Source organism: Equus quagga, chromosome 3 (genome assembly GCF_021613505.1).
Source record: "Equus quagga isolate Etosha38 chromosome 3, UCLA_HA_Equagga_1.0, whole genome shotgun sequence".
NCBI lineage: Eukaryota > Metazoa > Chordata > Mammalia > Perissodactyla > Equidae > Equus > Equus quagga.
Window position 1 is genome coordinate 108422133 of NC_060269.1, and position 17325 is coordinate 108439457.

Here is a 17325-nt window from a genome sequence, read left to right on the forward strand (position 1 = left end):
TGATCCAATAGGATTAGTGTCCCTATAAAAAGAGACACCAGAGAGTTCCCTCCCTCTCTCTCGCTCTCCATGCACAAGCATGGAGGAAAGGCCATGGGAGGACATATTAAGAAGGCTGCCATCTGCAAGTCAGGAAGAGAGACTCACCTGGAACCAAATAGACAGATACCTTGCGATGGGACTTCTAGCCTCCAGAACTGGGAGAAAATAAATTTTTGTTCTTTAAGCCACCCAGACTCTAGTATTTTGTTACGGCAGCCTGAGCAGACTAATAGAGTAGATAACCACAAAGAGGTGATGAATGGTTGATTGAATAAATGAATGAATAACAAACAATGGGAAGTAAAAACAAAACAAAACTTTTCCCCTAAATTCATTTTTTTCATAAGAAAGACAGCACGTAATGTAACTTTCTGACATTTACCAGTCTTTATTCACTCTGTTGAAGGAAAAGAAGTGACTTCTCTAACTGATGAGTTTAGGAAAGGAACCTGACACCCAGCTCCATTTCTTTTCCCTCTCTCATCTGTGGGCAGCCAGGCACACACAAGAAACACAGATCCGGCTGTATTATTCCAAACTATAAATTTTACAGTGGCACCCCCTCCATGGGGAGGCCTGTATATATCTCTCTGAGCTTGAAACTACTTACTTCTGGGATGCAATATTAGAGAGCCCACTGCACCCATCTGTGTAAGCTACATCCTCCAACCACTTTATTAACATTTTGATCTTTGCCTAACCAGATTCTTGGCCAGCTCTCAATTTGATTAAAATTCACATGTAGAAAAAACCGTGCCATTTATTGGGCCTATCAAATTCATGTACATAATATTACATTGTTTCAAAATAGAATGATTATCAAATATTCAAATCATTAATGGAAATTGTGTAGAATTTTGGAAAATAATTTTGAATACATAGTGCTAATTACTAATTTTTGTCACAGAGGTAGATAATACACTTTGAATGTCAAGAAGCAAACAAACAACCCCTCCTTCCCAAAAACACAAAATAAAACAAAACAAAAATTAGATAATCAAAAAGACCACAGTTTGGTAAACTACAGCCCACAAGGTTAATCTGACACACTGCCTGTTTTTGTGCATCCCATAAGATGAGAATGTTTTTTACATTTTGTAATACTTGAAAAAAATCAAAAGAAAAATAATATTTCATGACATGAAAACTAAATTAACCTCAAATTTCAATGTCTATTGAAGTCATACCAGAATAGAGTGATGCTCTTTTTTTAACATATTGACTACAGCTGCCTTAACACAGCAGAATTCAGCAGTTAGCACAGAGACCACATGTCCTGCAAGCCTAAAGTATTTACTATGTAGCCCTTGACAGAAAAAGTTTGCTGACCTCTGCAACAAACTAATGGTCTATAAAATGTGCATGTCTTTAAAATGTGACCCACTGGCATTCCTTCATGACAAAGTATTAAGAGAGAAAAAAATCTATATTATCTGATTTTAATAAATGTTACAAGTTTTTGAACTGTTTCATCAGAAATATTGGTCTGATGAGGATTTGCTATATTTAGAGATGAAAACATAGAAAAATCTTTGTCCTTAATTTTACTTATTCTCAGCAAAAATATCACTAGATCGTATGCTCCTTGCAGCATCTGAACTCAAGATAATGGCAAATTTAGCATAACAAAGCCCATAATAGATGCTCAATAAAACCCTACTACAATACATGTAAAACTCCTTCTCTGAGCAAAGCTCTTCTGTTCCTGCAGCACAAACCTTCTCCATCATGCTTGCTTGTATATATTTAATTGTATGAGACATATTTGTTTTCCAGTATATACTAAATATTTCATTTCTATCAAAAATGAGACAGGAATGTAACATAACGGTTTAATGATTATTATCCCCATTCTTGACTAAAATGTATTCTTCAAAAGTACATCTCCAGATACATTTTATCTTTAGTGATCAGTGTCTCCAACTATCTTTTATTGCTAATATCTTTTTACCGATCCAATGCTCTGCATGCCCCAAATTAGTCAGTCTCACTTCTTGCTTGGGATTCTTGTCATGTTGATGATAAAAATTAACTTAATACAAATGGAAATTTAAATAGCTGTCTTAACCCAAATATTCAAAATGAAAGATTATAAGCAAAAAAACCCAGTACTACAATTCTATGTACACATTTTAAAAAAATTTTCAGTGAAAAAAGAATCCCCTTCCACAAGATGCTGCAGATAGTTCAAAAATTTTTTTAAAAAATTGAATACATTAAAAAAATGCAAAAGGTGCTATAAAAATAATCATTTAAAACCTAATGAAAACACAGCATCCACATGAGAATTACAACAGACCTTTCAGTGTACTGCACAAACACGTGACATACTATTAAGCAAATATAATTAAGGACAAGGGAGCCGGACTTCTTTTTTCTTTTTTTTTGGTAACTTTAGCTGCACATATGGAGCATTTTGTTTCACTTCTGGTTTACTTTCTTTTCATCAAAGACCCCCACTGTAATGCCTTCACACAGGGTTCAGTGTTGTGGTCACCATGGAAACCATAATTCTGAATGTCCTAACTTGTGTGATTAAAATTTAACACAAAGTAACATTGATAGTCTCCCTCATTTCCACTACCACCAATATCCAATTCTAATTAGCAGCACAATAACTGGTTTGGAAGGAATAAAGAGCTCTGACTACTATAGCCTCACATTGCCAGTTATTCACAGGGAATCTCATAGACAATATAGAGTGATGGTTCTCTTTTACAGAATGCCAGATTTAAACAGAGGAATTATTTCTAGTTGACTTTCCAGTCTTCTCTAGAAAATAAAGTATATCATTTTTCTTCTTTATATATAAGAATTTTTAAATTCTATATTTATTTCACTTGCCTGTTCAACTGGAGCAAAAGTTTTTTATAACAGTTTAACATGCTAAGGTAATAAATGAAACTATACGACATTTTAATTCCTCAAATTCTTAGAATAGTTATAGTCATTTCTATAATTATTACAATGCTCTCTCAAACATGGAATTAACCCTTCTAGATATATTAATCATTAAGATACAATACATGCAAAACCTTTTTATTTAACTGACATTTAAAAATTCAACTGGATCTTTTCCCTTTTCTTCCTTCTTTTTATGAGCACTCTAATAGGAGCTGATAAACTCTCAGTACTCCATTAAGGAAATACATGCTCTCTTGCCAATTATTTGTATTTGCAGAAAACTATATTGTCTTAGGGGCACCGTTGCACCTCGTGTGTCCTGGTACTCATCGCCTCTACTTATAACTGAGTACAAATTTATTGCATTAGTCAACACAACACTTTAAATTTGGTAATTAAACTCTGTCATTCCAACTGGGCTTCTTGCCTATCTTATCATATGTGAGAGCAAACACAAATGACATTCCTCTCCACTCCTAAAATCCCAAAGGAAAGAGTTTACATTTATAGTGCAAAAGGGAAGACTTTAAAGATTAAACATTTAGAGTCAGGAGAATACCTTAGCCATGAAGACCAATGCTCTCAAATTTTAGGGTAGAAATTGAGGCCCATGGAAGTTAAATGGTATCCTTCATATGTCCAGTAAGAGAAAAGTACTAGTAGTTTTAAGTATTTATCATTTTTATTCAATCACTACAGAAGATTGACGTTTCTCTGATTATTACTTGGCATCTTTTTCTACTTTTATTTACAAACATAAATACTTTAAAATATAAAGTATATGTAAAATATAAAGTACAAAATATATTCGTACACTTTAAAATATAAAGTACAAAATATAAAATATATTACATTATAAAATATAAAATACAAAATAGATTTTGAAAATTAATGGAATTAACCCAAAAGATGAAATAAGAAGTTAATAATTTTATTATACATTATTGTCTGACATATGATGTATGTCATTTAAAAATTCGATTTCATATTGAAAAGAATCTGCTTCATTACATCTTTAGCCATAAAATATTTTCAAAGGCAGTGCTAAACAAGTCAGCAGCACTTTTACTAATTAATACTAATTCCTATTGTGAAAAATATAAAAATATTATCTCTATTCTCAAGAGGTCCATAAAGTTCATTTAATGCTACTTATCTCTAACTATGGATTTGGCGATTAACTGAAGTAAGCAATTTTTACTTCAAACACCATTTTGATACTTGAATAAATAATATTTTTACTAACGTCTGACTCTATGGACAATTTCTATTTCCATATACTTTGCACTTACAAGTAAGGAATTGTCCTGTCCTATAATTGGTCCATTCAGGATTTTTATTTCTAATTAGAACATGTGAATAAATTCAAGTGACCCTAGTGTAAGTTATTCCTTCCTTTGCAGTAAGAAAGAATGAAGAAGGGAAAAGCACTGGCGTGTGGGTCTGCGTGTGGAGGGGGACGAGGGGCTAGGAAGACACTTGAGGAAGAAGAGAAAGCACATGCAAAAGAGAAGAGAGGGGGAAAGCAGAAGGGAGGATTCTTTGATTTACACATTTTCCACCTCACATCTGATTCAGTTATCTAAATAAATACAAGATTTTGAAAGATTCTTTGTTAGTTCCTATTTCAGGAATATACGAGGGAAATCAAATATGTAAAAAAAAAAAAAAAAGTAGTCTGAATCAGAGGCTCCATAAATGGAGTTCGATGATAAAAGCACAGATGAAACCAAAAAGGTAGAGTGGTCAGCAAACCTAGGGAAGCCAGGAAAGGCATGAAGGAAGACATTATTTTACTAAGTAGCACTGAATGAGATTAAGGTTGATAGGTAGGACTATGATGAATGAAACTTGCTAATCAAGTCTGGATGAAGACTTTAAATGTGAAATTCTTTGCCATGTTTTGAGTGTGATAGACAAGAAAAAAAATAATGTAACTTATCTCAGTGAAAAAAAACCAGATTCTTCAAGTTGGACTGTGGTGTCATTACTGTCAATACATTTACAGAGGCTAATAATTCTCATTCCATGATACCTAATGAAGGATGTATATAAATGAATCCTTTGCATCAAAATCCAAAATTCTAAGCCAAAACCACCATATTTTCTATTTTTAGAGTTCCAAAGCTTGCTTTCTTATTCAATAAATTACTTTTTTATCAAATTCATTTCAGCCATTCCTTATTTTTAATTTTGGGGCATATCAGAAAAGACACTGACAAATTTCCAGGTCCGCAGTTTCAGTGAAACATTGTTCAATGATCTTTTTCTCAAGGCAAAATAAAATACATCAAAAGTAGCATCACTTTATTATTTCATCATTCAGAGTCTAGCCTTGAGGGTGTGATAAAGACTTCTAAAATAATATGAAGAATGGTTCAGTCCAGAAATTTCAACAGAGCATCTACTTTACAAAGTCCAGATTGACTTACTTGTTCAAAATACAGTGTGTTATGGCTCTCCAGTGACTGATTTATTACTCACTCATTCTATTTCTACAACTATACAACCAACCATCTTTGGAGTAAAATACGGGGAAGAAGTAGAATCTTTAAACTTTTACATCTCTTCTTTGAAGAAATGATTCTTAGAGAGAAGAGATTCACATAGCCCTCAGGAACCTGAGAGGACAAGCCACCATTTTCAAATGTTTTACAGGTGATTAGCAACTCCTGCGGTTATTCACATTTTCCAGATACGTACCGACATGTAGCATTTAGAAAATACAAGAAACAGGACCAATCTCCTGAGCATCTTAAAAACACTGGCATTCTAGCTCTGTGGTGCAAAAGAGGAAGGAAAAGTTGGTGAGCAAATAACACAGCTAACTAGGAATTGAGAAGTAGAATGACGCTGTGAAATTCATAATTCTCTGGAGGTTTAAGGTGGTCTCTGCAACAGTTTTAAAAAGCAGGACCTTCGGAGATCATGTGCTTTCATATTTTCATATCCTCACATTTTCCCCATTTCCCTTTTGGATAAATTTTTGGCTATTTGTTTTTAATGCTGGCCAGATCAGGGAAATGGAGGATAACCCTGCTCCTGTCCTTCTCCTTAAATTCTTTTATAAAATGATTTGAAATTTAGAAAGTTTTGTGAGAACAAGAAGGCAAAATTGTTACAGGAAAAATAAAACAGGGGTTACATTAATATGCAAGAGAGAAAACTCTTTTTGCTTAAAAGCCCTAGCCTTATATAATTTTGTAATGATTGCTGAATGGTGATGTAATGATTTGATGACATTTTCTATAAAAGTGAACTCCTAGAAACTGCATTATTATTGTTGTTATATATTATATTTTAACCTACATTTATTATATCGCAAACTAATAATGAAATATAAAAGTTTATTCTACTAAATAAAATTTCCATTCTTCTCAGTGGTAATAGTAAGAATATCTTCCTTACTAGGTTAATCGATTATTAAATAAGTTACATGAAAGTGTGTTTCATAGTGCCTGTGGCATAAGAGACGCTCAGTGATGTGGACTTGAATGTGAGAAGCATCAAAAAGGCCAGTCAAAGCACTATGCAAATACACGTTATTGGTGTCAACTTACAAACTAATTTATTAGCTGCAAAACACATAGATTTACAGTAACTACATTACACATTAATATAACAACAATATAGACTTTCCTTTTGAAGGAGTTAAACTTGGGTATGGCAGAAAAGGCACTGACTGGGAAAGCCAAAAGTGTGCTGGTTGCTCTTCATTTTTACTCATATTATGCATTATGTTGTCAGAGATCAAAGCCTTTCAAATGATAAACTACTCAAGAACTCAGTTCAAATAAGTCAAGTTGGCAATAATTTTCCAATGTAAGTCAAAATAAGAATCTCCCCTTCCAGATTAACGTAACAAATGTGTTTTTTTTAAGATTGGCACCTGAGATAACAACTGTTGCCAATCTTTTTTTTTTTTCTTTTTCTCCCCAACTCCCCCCAGTACATAGTTGTATATTTTACTTGTGGATCCCTCTAGTTGTGGCATGTGGGATACCGCCTCAGCATGGCCTGATGAGTGGTGCCATGTCCGTGCCCAGGATCCGAACTGGTGAAACCCTGGGCCGCTGAAATGGAGCGGGGCCAGCCCCCAAATGTGTTTTAATGTAACTTGATATATGTACATCCCAATAAAAGTTTAAAAATACCCAATTCTCATTTATCTAAGGCATTATCAAAGATAGTTAAAAGTCTTCTTTTTTACTTTAAAGACTTTATGATCATTATCAGTAGAAATGGGCCAACATTATAACTGAGTTTGCATTCTAAATATAATACACAGGCATACACATAATGGGAAAAAATCTAATGTCATTTCATTAATTTTAACTTTGTTAAAAGTTTACATTCTGCTATAGCTAAAGTTAAAAGAATTCTGTCACTGGATGTCATATGTACAAGAAATGTGTCAAGCATTCGAGCGAAAGTTACACTGTAGGTAGCACTTCACAAATAAATCCTTTCCCTCTCTATCTAAAACAGGCTATATCAAATGCAAGTTGAAAACAATCTGAATTCAGACGTGGTCTTCAATTCATAGTGAATATAGTTTGGTGGAGACCCCATTAGTTCATTATTCCTCGTTTGTCTATTAACATTAGCACAATGTGCTCTCTCAGAAGCTGGAATAAAAGAAACCTATTAGTGCTACTCTTTGCAAACTAATGGTTGAGCTATTCCCCTCCACATCAACGTTTTTCAAATTGTTTTGTATTAAATTTATTCCTTGACATTCTATTGAAGTCAATGCCAGTGAAAACATTTTCAGCTATCTTATCATTTTCTCATCTATTTCAAATGAGTTACATTTGGCTATTTTTTAAAAGAAACCTTTAATTCATTGTGATATTTTGCTGAATGGATTTAATAACATATTATAACCTTCATATTTTTATTATACTTATTATATAGGATTAACTTAATAGTATGTTTTAACTGCAGCTAGGAAATAGTCCCATCAAGATAGAAAGCACCTGAAATAACATAGCACGGTAAAGCAAAGTTATCAGAAGCGATCTCTATAGCCTTTATCCAGGGATAACATTTCAGAAGCTATATATTCAGCAAGGTTTTATAATACACTTCTTCTGCTCTTTTCTTATTAGTAAGTCTTTTCAAAGGTAGTATCAGAGGGAATTACTCCTACAATATTTACTGATAAAGGTATAATGATAAAAAGTAGTCATTTTCTTTGGATATTTATACATGGCCAGAATAAATATCAAACTTTCATTTTCAACTACTTATCACTAGATTATCCATAAACTGACCATCCAAAAATATTGCGAATTCAATGCATTCAATTAAGGATGAAATTAAGTTGAAATGAAAAAGAAATCTATTAAAAACTTCATTTGAAGAATAATTAATAACACCAAAGATTTCTTCCCTCGTGGCTGAGAACACTGAGAGACAATATAACAAAAAGTGTTTGTCTACAAAATTCAGTTTCTTCATTCAAATTTACAATGGAGAGTTTACATGATTACACACGCATTGCCACCAAGTTTTATAAAAATCTAGCCATTCACAATTTTTTGGCAACAAAGCCAGCAAACAATTGCTTGCTTCCATTACACTTGTAAGAGGCAATTTGAGACGATACTCCCCAGGAATTAAATTTTGTGGATAAACATTTTAGCTAATTGCATTATTGTTCTCAGAACACTGAAGGCAGCACTAAGCCAAACCAAGAAATCCAATTGCTTTATTTTTCCTTTTTTCTTAAGCAATTAAATTCTCTTCCACTAACACATTTTAGGACCCAAGGAATAAAAAATGCATATATTGTACATTAAATGGATTGGAAAGATATAAAAGAAACTTTTATTTAAGTATAAAATTTACAATGTTTTAAAGAAGAAAAAAATGTGGTCCTCCTGGGCTAAATGAGTTCTAAAGGGATAGATTTCAAAGGTTTATTTAAAAGTGCACAGAAGGGCGTTCACCATTTGAACTTTCATCAGTGCTGAGAGCCCTGGTGTTTGTGAACACTCCACAGAATCCTGTAGCTATCAGCCCCACCCCAACATTTTATGTTGTTTATCTGATTGTTGTATCCCACTTCTAATGCACCTCTCACACTTGCAAGAGATATTGCTCTCTAAAACAACAGGGTCCCTATAATACCTACAATTAGGTCTCTGCTCAATATATAATAACATAAAGAGGGTCTCTTAATATGTCCTTAAATTTCCTCTTAAGTAGCCTTCCCCAATACTCTACCACTCAGGAAAAGCATATTTCCCTAGAACAGATTACTCATTATTCTCTAATAGATACTCTGGCCTTGCCATGACCACTCTCTTAGAAGGTCCAATCTCTGTTCTTCAGCAGTAAAATTCTTCCCATATGATACCACTTCTGCAAAGCTTTCCCAAAGTCTTTTATTCTGAATTAATTACTCCCTTTTTCTCATGTTTCTATTATAGTACTTAGCATCTTATAGCTAGTTATACATGTTTCTGTATCCCCAATTAGATCTGATTTTTCTCTAGGTCAGAATAGCATTATCACTCCAGAACACAGCAGAGTTCTTAGGAACACCCTACACTAATATAATATGCAGTAAATAAATGATTTTTTAAGTAAATTAAAATTAGTGTGTTTTAATCTTCATTCCTCTTCAAGATTCATGATGATCTTCCTTAGCCTTTGAAATATGTTACTTAATGAAGTAGTAGTCATTCTACCTTAAGCAAAAGTAACCACAGGTAATGTTTTTATTCATTTCCTCTTCTTGTGAGTAAATAAGCTTGAAATTGTTTAGGAAAATACATATTCACTTTGAATAAATGCAGAATTTATTATGAAGCCTATGTTTAATAAGTATGGGGGGCACTAATTAAATAAATTGTATTGACAGAAATTCTGGAAAAAAAATCTTAAAACACAATTCTAAATAAAATCCTATAATACTAAAAAATGGGGATACGACTTTTACATTTACCTATGTATTTACTGAATATAAAACAACATCCAGAATTTTTCAAATTATTGAACTTTTCAAAAACAGTAGGGAAATTAATGATTCTATAATAGTCAACTTTCTGGAATACTTAGTGGATTTTTTTCTAAGCACCAAAACTGTTTTTCAAAATTTTAAGTATTGTTCAACAGTCTTTTAAAATGTATTATACACATCCTTGCCTTCTACCAAAGCATGTTAAACACTCACACAAACTAACTTTTTCTTCTCAATGACCCAAGATCACCACAGAATTGCAGCATCCTGTTTTTTTAGAGCAAGAAGGTACTTTATGGATAATCTACTGTTGCCCTCACTAATTGGACAAATGAGAATACTACAATCCAGAGAGATTATAAGATGTGCCTCACAGCAAGTTAATGGCAAGACCAGGCCCAGAGTAAAGGTAACCTGATCCAGCTCTCTTCCTAATAGGAACCACATTTGTAAAAAGTGTATAACTCAGAGGCCCTTAGATACATAGGGGAACTTTGCTCTGACATATAATGGATCCAGTCTGCTATATTTACTAAATTTTTCATGATGACTTTAGTATCCTTATTATACAATGTCAGAGTCATATTTAGTTTTCAGTATTTCTATTCTTCTATAATTTGGTTAATTTAACTTGCTAGGTCTTGAATGCTAGATGACCAAATTTGTTAGAACATATTGCAAAATATGTTCTCAATGAGGGTCTTTTCTATGTAAAAAATACATGAGCTTAAGTTAGAATAAAACCGTTAAATGTTGCATCCAGTGCAGTTAAGCCGTAGTCCCAGGGGTTGGATGTTTGGGGATCATTTACTAAAGGAAACAAGATCATTTTTAAAGAAAAGTCGAAAATATCATGGAAGGAAAAAAATCATAAAAGCAGCATTTTCCACTTGGATGATGTAATTTATCCTACCTAAATTCAGAAACCGATAAAAGCAGGTCTTGCCATAGTCGGGCTATTGTCAAAAATTAATAACTCAGCACTTGAAGAAGATTAAAGGTTCTGTCTAACACCATTTTATATAATGCCATTTAAAATAGAAATAAAATAGAAACAGAAACAAAATCCAGGAAGAGAAATGAAACATAGAAATAATAAAAAGGAAACAATAGATACACTTAGCATATGACCCAGCAATCCAACTCTTAGGTATTTACCACAGAGAAGTGAAAATTTATGTACACATACATACACACACACACACACACACACACACACACACACACACCCTGCATGTAAATGTCTATAGAAACTTTATTTTCACCAAAAATTAGAAAAACCCAAATGTTCCTGAATGAGTGGATGGATAAATAAATTGATCCATCCATACAATGGACTACTGCACAGCAATAAAGAAAGAATAAATTATTTGATATAGTCAAAAATAAGGATGTATCTCAAGGGCATTATGATGAGTCAGAGAAGTTAGTCTCAAAAGCTACTCACTGTATGATTCATGCGTGTGACATCCTGAAAAAGCTAAAAATATGAGAATCAAGAACAGATCAGCAGTTGCTAAGGGTTAGAGACAGAGACAGATAATGACTACAAGGGGTAACAGGATGGAATTCTCAGGTAATAAAACTATTTTGTACCCTACTTGGAGTGATGAAAACACAACTCTATACAACTCTTAAATCTCATAGAACTGCACATAGAAAACAAAACAAAACAAAACAAAACTATAAGCATAAATAGGCAGATAGAGATATAGACAGATAAATAACCATCATGGTTGCCTGGGTATACACATTTGTTAAAATACCTCAAACATTTACAATGGCTAATTTTTAATGTATATACTCAAAAATTTATGAACAAATCCCTCTCCTGCAAACAATAAACAAAGAAAATCAACAGCCAATAATGAACTGTTTTTAGCCTTTAGCTGTGGCACAAAACCCCAATCTATAAATATTTAAGGCATAGAGCAGATCTCTCTCTATTCAGTATAGCATCCTTGATTCTGATAGAAATGAGCAGTCTTTTCTGAACCACATAATATTTTTTCAACGTTGTGGGTTAGAGGCAGCAGTGGCCAGTTTAGGACAAAGAAAATCTGGTCAAATACAAAGATCAAGACACAGTATTCCATCTGCCTCACTGCTAGTTCAGGGTTTATCCATAAAAATAAATAACAGAGAGGCAAGCCCGGTGGCGTAGTGGTAAGTTCACGCACTCCACTTCAGTTGCCTAGGGTTTGCAGGTTCGGAACCTGGGCATGGACCTATACACTACCCATCAAGCCATGCTGAAGCAGCATCCCACATACAAAAAACAGAGGAAGACTGGCACAGATGTTAGCTCAGCAACAATCTTCCTCAAGTAAAAAGAGGAAGATTGGGAACAGGTGTTAGCTCAGGGCCAATCTTCCTCACCAAAAAATAAAAGTAAACAAATAAATAAATAATGGAAAATGAGTATCACAGTCATCTTAGAGCTTTGACTGGACTAGTATACATCCCACATATTGCCTGAATTCATGTTTAACTATATCAGTAAAAAACTGTGTACCCTTTCATAGCATTTATTGTTAACTACTCTTTATGTCTTATCTTTAAAGTACTGAGTTAAAGAACATGGTTCAGGGATTTGCAAGATGAAAAATCTAAAGAAGGTCTGGTTGCATTCTAAAATTACAGTTGTCACAATTTTGTTTGCCAAAGTAGGAAAAGAAATGGGCATTTAAAATAAGCAGAGATGGGGCCAGCCCCATGGTGTAGTGGTTGAGTTCAGTGCACTCTGCTTCAGTGACCCGGGTTCAGATCCCAGGCGCACACCTACACCACTCATCAGTCATGCTGTGGTGGTGACCCACACGGAAAGTGGAGGAAGATTGGCAGAGATGTTAGCTCAGGGCTAATCTTCCTCAACAAAAAGAAAATACGCAGAGATGTATGACAAAAAAGACAGGAGATGAGGAACACATTTTATTTGCTCTGATAGTCTTACACAGAATTTATGTACAATTATTTTGAATGCTCGAAGTTCTTCACTTTGTTGTCATTATTTTTTGCTTTTGTTTTAGGTATTCTGCATTGTGCTGAAACATGAATGTTTTAGGTTTAGGTTGATGGGTGAGGCAAGTGATAAGTGACATGCTACTTACACGGAAATTGAAATTTGTAACAATACTCAAAGAAAAGATAGATTTTTTTAAATTGAAAATTATTTTTCTGCCTTACATAGGTTTTAATGTGACATTCCCTAAGAGGCAAGCTTTTACCAGACATTTAAAATACAACATTTAAAAATGATCAAAGGAAGGTGAGGATACAGGTAAAAAGACAGCTTATGGAAGTGAAACCTGAAAGGAAGTTTTAACAATATGTATCAAAAGCTTTAAAAAGAGTCACACACTTGGACCCAATAATTTCACTACAAAAATCTACTCGAGGAAATAATCAACTGTGTACCAAAAGATTTATATAAAGATATGCTTCTCTCAGTAGTATTTATGACGAATAAAATGTAGTATGATGCTAGCAGAAAGGTACTTGCACATATATGAGCCTATAAATATGTTATGTATATTTGCTTATTTATTTAAAAGATAACTAAAAATTTACACTAAAACGTTAACCACGGTTTCCTCTGGGTGTAGGATTATGGATAATATTAATATTCTTTGTTTGCAATATTTTCTAGAAGAGTATGCATTAATTTTATAATATTAAATTAATAAATATTTTAAGTTATTAAATTTTAAAATTTAGTCATTTTAAAACATAAAAAGTTTTGACAGAAACATTTAGTAAGACAAGCTATGTACACCAAAAATACTGATCCAGGGATATTCAGTAATTGGTTGTTACTTCTTTAACCTTTGTAAAACTGTAGTAAAAATAGGTTTTATTTTTGTTTAGTGAAAAAGTATTATTGTTGGTTCGTATGTAGTCCATTTGCTGTTCACTGCTTCGTGGCCCCTTCTGTGGTTTAAGTAGTGGCTGACACTACTCAACTGACTGGCAGCTATCATTTGAACGCCAGACTTATCTTTATGCAAATCTCCAAAGGTCGCCATTTATGCATGTAAATTCTGAAGGGCGCTAACTATACAGCTGACAGATTCTGACAGCCACTATATCTCCAAGAATGGAATAAGCAGAGATGACTGCCTCAATAATTAATGTGCTTTTACTCTGCCCATGGCCAGTTTTACATCCTGTACTTTTTGACTACGGTTTTGAAATTAATTAGAAAATGTAATTTCACAGCAAACCAAAACATTTTTTTTTAATTTGTATAAACAAATGATTAAAGAAGTGAGAGAATTAAGGAGCTTTGGTTTAGGTGTTATATTTGTAGAGATCGCTCCTACCTAGATATAAAAATTAACATCTAGTTCTGGATGTTATTTCTGTAAAAGACAAGCATTACTATTTCTATAAAAACACTAATTATTATTTCTGTAAAAAAACACACACACAAAGAGCTCTGCTCCCTAAAGCTCAGTACATGGCACCGCCAGCCATCAGGGTTGCTAGTTTCAAACCTGAGATTCATCCCACTGAGACTTCAACGCTCACTACCTGAATGCAATCAGTCACTAAGACCCATAAATTTTACCTTCCAAATAGTCCCAAATGTGTTACTACCACTCAATCCCCAGTGCTGTTGCCTTAAACCAGATCTTCATTATAATTCACCTGAGTTATTGCAAATTTTTCCCAAATAATCCTCCCGCCTCTCGTCAAAGGGTCACCCACACTTCCTCCAGAGTGATCTTTCTAATGTCCAAATTGATGAGCAAGGCCAGTGGTACAATATAAAAGACACATAAAAAAAGAAATTAAAAGGATGCTATAAAGAGGAAATATTAAGAATATATTAACTAATGAGAAAAGACAACATACAAAATTGTGCGTAATGTGGTAACGTGATCTGGAGAAAAATAAAGCAGGAGAGAAGGGCAGAGGGCGTCCCCAGGCAGTTTCATTTTTAAATAGGATGTTCAGGGAAGGCTGCCATAAGAAGAGGAGATTTAAAGCCTAGGAAATAAGCCGTGGAATAACTAGGGAGAATGTGATTGCTAGAGAGACCAAAAGGCTAAGGCTTCTAGGTAGAGTAGCCTTGTGCGTTCAGCGAATGGCAATGAAGCCAGAGCAGCTGGAGCGCAGAGGAAGATGAAGATGGAACAGCGCTGAGTGCTATACAATGAAAACAGTGAGCCAGGAAAACAGGAACTGTTGTAATTCTCCAGGCAAGAGGAGACTGTGATTTGAACCAAGGTAGTAGCTGAGGAGGTGCTCAGAAGTAGTCGGACAGAATGTGCTGATGGATGTGCGATACGTGCCAAAGAAAATTCAATAATCACTCCAAGGATCTGTGCCTAAGGCACTGGAAGAATAGAGCCATTAACCAAAACTTCTGTGACAGTACTGTTTCTAAATAGGCTTTATTATTTTGAAAACTTTGATGCTTTGTGGTTAAATCCATTCAAAGAGGTCATTTACTGCAGAAAATATATCTTCTCCTTTGAGGTTCAAAAAATTATAGTTTTTGTTTGTAAAAAACAAAAAAACAGTGTTTTTAAGTGCTTAGACATGCCTAGCTCTATTCCAAGTGATATGTGGTAGACGATTTTGTTAACCCCATATTACAGATGAGGAAATTGAAGCACAGAGAGGGTAAGTAACACCCTCAAGGTCATACATAGAGTCTGCCTTCAAAACTCCACCTCTTTACTCTGCTTCCTCTCAGGTGTTTGTTTGGTTTTTTTCTTTTGTATTTTATTACTAAAATAGAATCCAGAAATTTCCAGGGCTCATAGTGGTGCGAAGGGTTGACTACAAAGGGGCATAAAAGAACTTCTGGGGGTGATGGATACGTTCTATATCTTGATTTTGGTGATACTTACACAACTTTATGTGTTTGTCAAAACAAAACTGTACGTTAAAAAGAGCTTACTACATATATGCTAGACATCAATAAACCTGATTTTAAAAAATTAAACTAGCAAATATCATAAATTGACACATTAAAAATACAGATATTTTTTCCAAATGCAAAGTGAATCTCTCAGACTTCATAATTTGTTCTAATACTTTTTTCTGATTAAAGCAATATTTTTAATGTCATCTTCCAACAGTATTTGCTGACAAAGTAATACATTTTTATTTGTTGCCATATAATTTTTCTTGTGTGATTTCAGACATTTTTACCACAGCAGGAAGAACTGTGGTTTCTCTAATGATTTTATTCCTTCCCTGCAAGAAATCTCAAATAAGGCTTCTAAGGATTCATCATAAAGTTTAGGGAAAATGTGTAAATGACTAGATGGAGCATGACTTTAAACATTGCTGAAAAACCCAGAGAGCTTTGCATTCGTGTTCCAGATGTTACTAAAAGTCTTGTATTTGTGTTGCTGTGTACTATTAATCATCAAGCTACATCTTGAGACAAAATACATTTGTCAAACAACTTTAATCACTTATGATATGAGATAAATCCCTATTTCATAGTTTTCTTGATTATATTAAGTTTTTAGCAATTTTTAATAAATCTGAGTAGATTGTCAATGCTTCTATCATATAATGAATCTGAAAAATATCCCATAATAGAAGTAGGGAAAATGTCAGCTCTGCCATTTTTTTTATTGTTGACGTATGTTGCATGTACTAATCAAATAACTTTTATTTAACACTTCATAAAGTCAATTGTCTAAATATGAGGACTAGTCTAGTTAAAAATTGACAATGCACTTATCCAAACATACGTAACATCCGTACACTAAAATACACTTAAAAACAAACATGGCCATCAAAATTCAATGAGATATCACGTGACTTAATTTCTTAGGATGGCTATAATCAAAATGACAATAGTACCTTTTGGCAAGGATATGGTGTAATTGGAACACGTACATTTCTGGTGGGAATGTAAAATGCAGCAGCCACTTTGCAAAGCAGTTTGGAAGTTCCTCAAAAGGTAAAACATACAGTCACCATAGGACCCAGCAATTCCACTTCAAGTATATATCCAAGAGAAATGAATACACATGCCTACACAAAGACGTGTACCCAAATATTCATAGGAGCATTATTAACAATAGCCAAAATGTATAAAAGACTCAATGCCCATCAACTAAAGAATGGACAAACAAAATGTAATGTATCCATACAATGGAATATTATTCAGATATAAAAAGAAATTAAGTCCTGATTGACACAACAAAGGTGAAACTTAAAAACATTATGTTAAGAAAAAAGGGCAGATACAAAAGGCCAGGTATTGTATGATTCCATTTATATGGTAAATCCATAGAGGCAGAAAGTATATCAGTAGTTGCTAGCAGATGGGGTAAGGGGGTAATGGGGAGTAACTGCTCATGGGTATAAGGTTTCTTTTAGGGATGATAAAAAGGTTCTATATTAGACAGTAGTGATAGTTACACACTTTGGTGAAT

At 33.7% G+C, this 17325-nt stretch overlaps 1 protein-coding gene across 17 annotated transcripts in view; it reads right to left on the reverse strand.

Moving 5' to 3' along the window:
* The window catches only part of ADGRL3 (adhesion G protein-coupled receptor L3), a 794963-nt gene that overhangs the window by 603616 nt on the left and 174022 nt on the right, over nucleotides 1-17325 (reverse strand). Inside the window, exon 3 of one of the 17 annotated variants that reach the window (XM_046656104.1) lies at nucleotides 16748-16839. The exons of the other annotated variants lie outside the window; for them this stretch is intronic. The gene's annotated coding sequence lies outside the window, so the exon portion shown is untranslated. The remainder of the gene's footprint in view (nucleotides 1-16747; nucleotides 16840-17325) is intronic. 17 annotated transcript variants of the gene reach the window in all.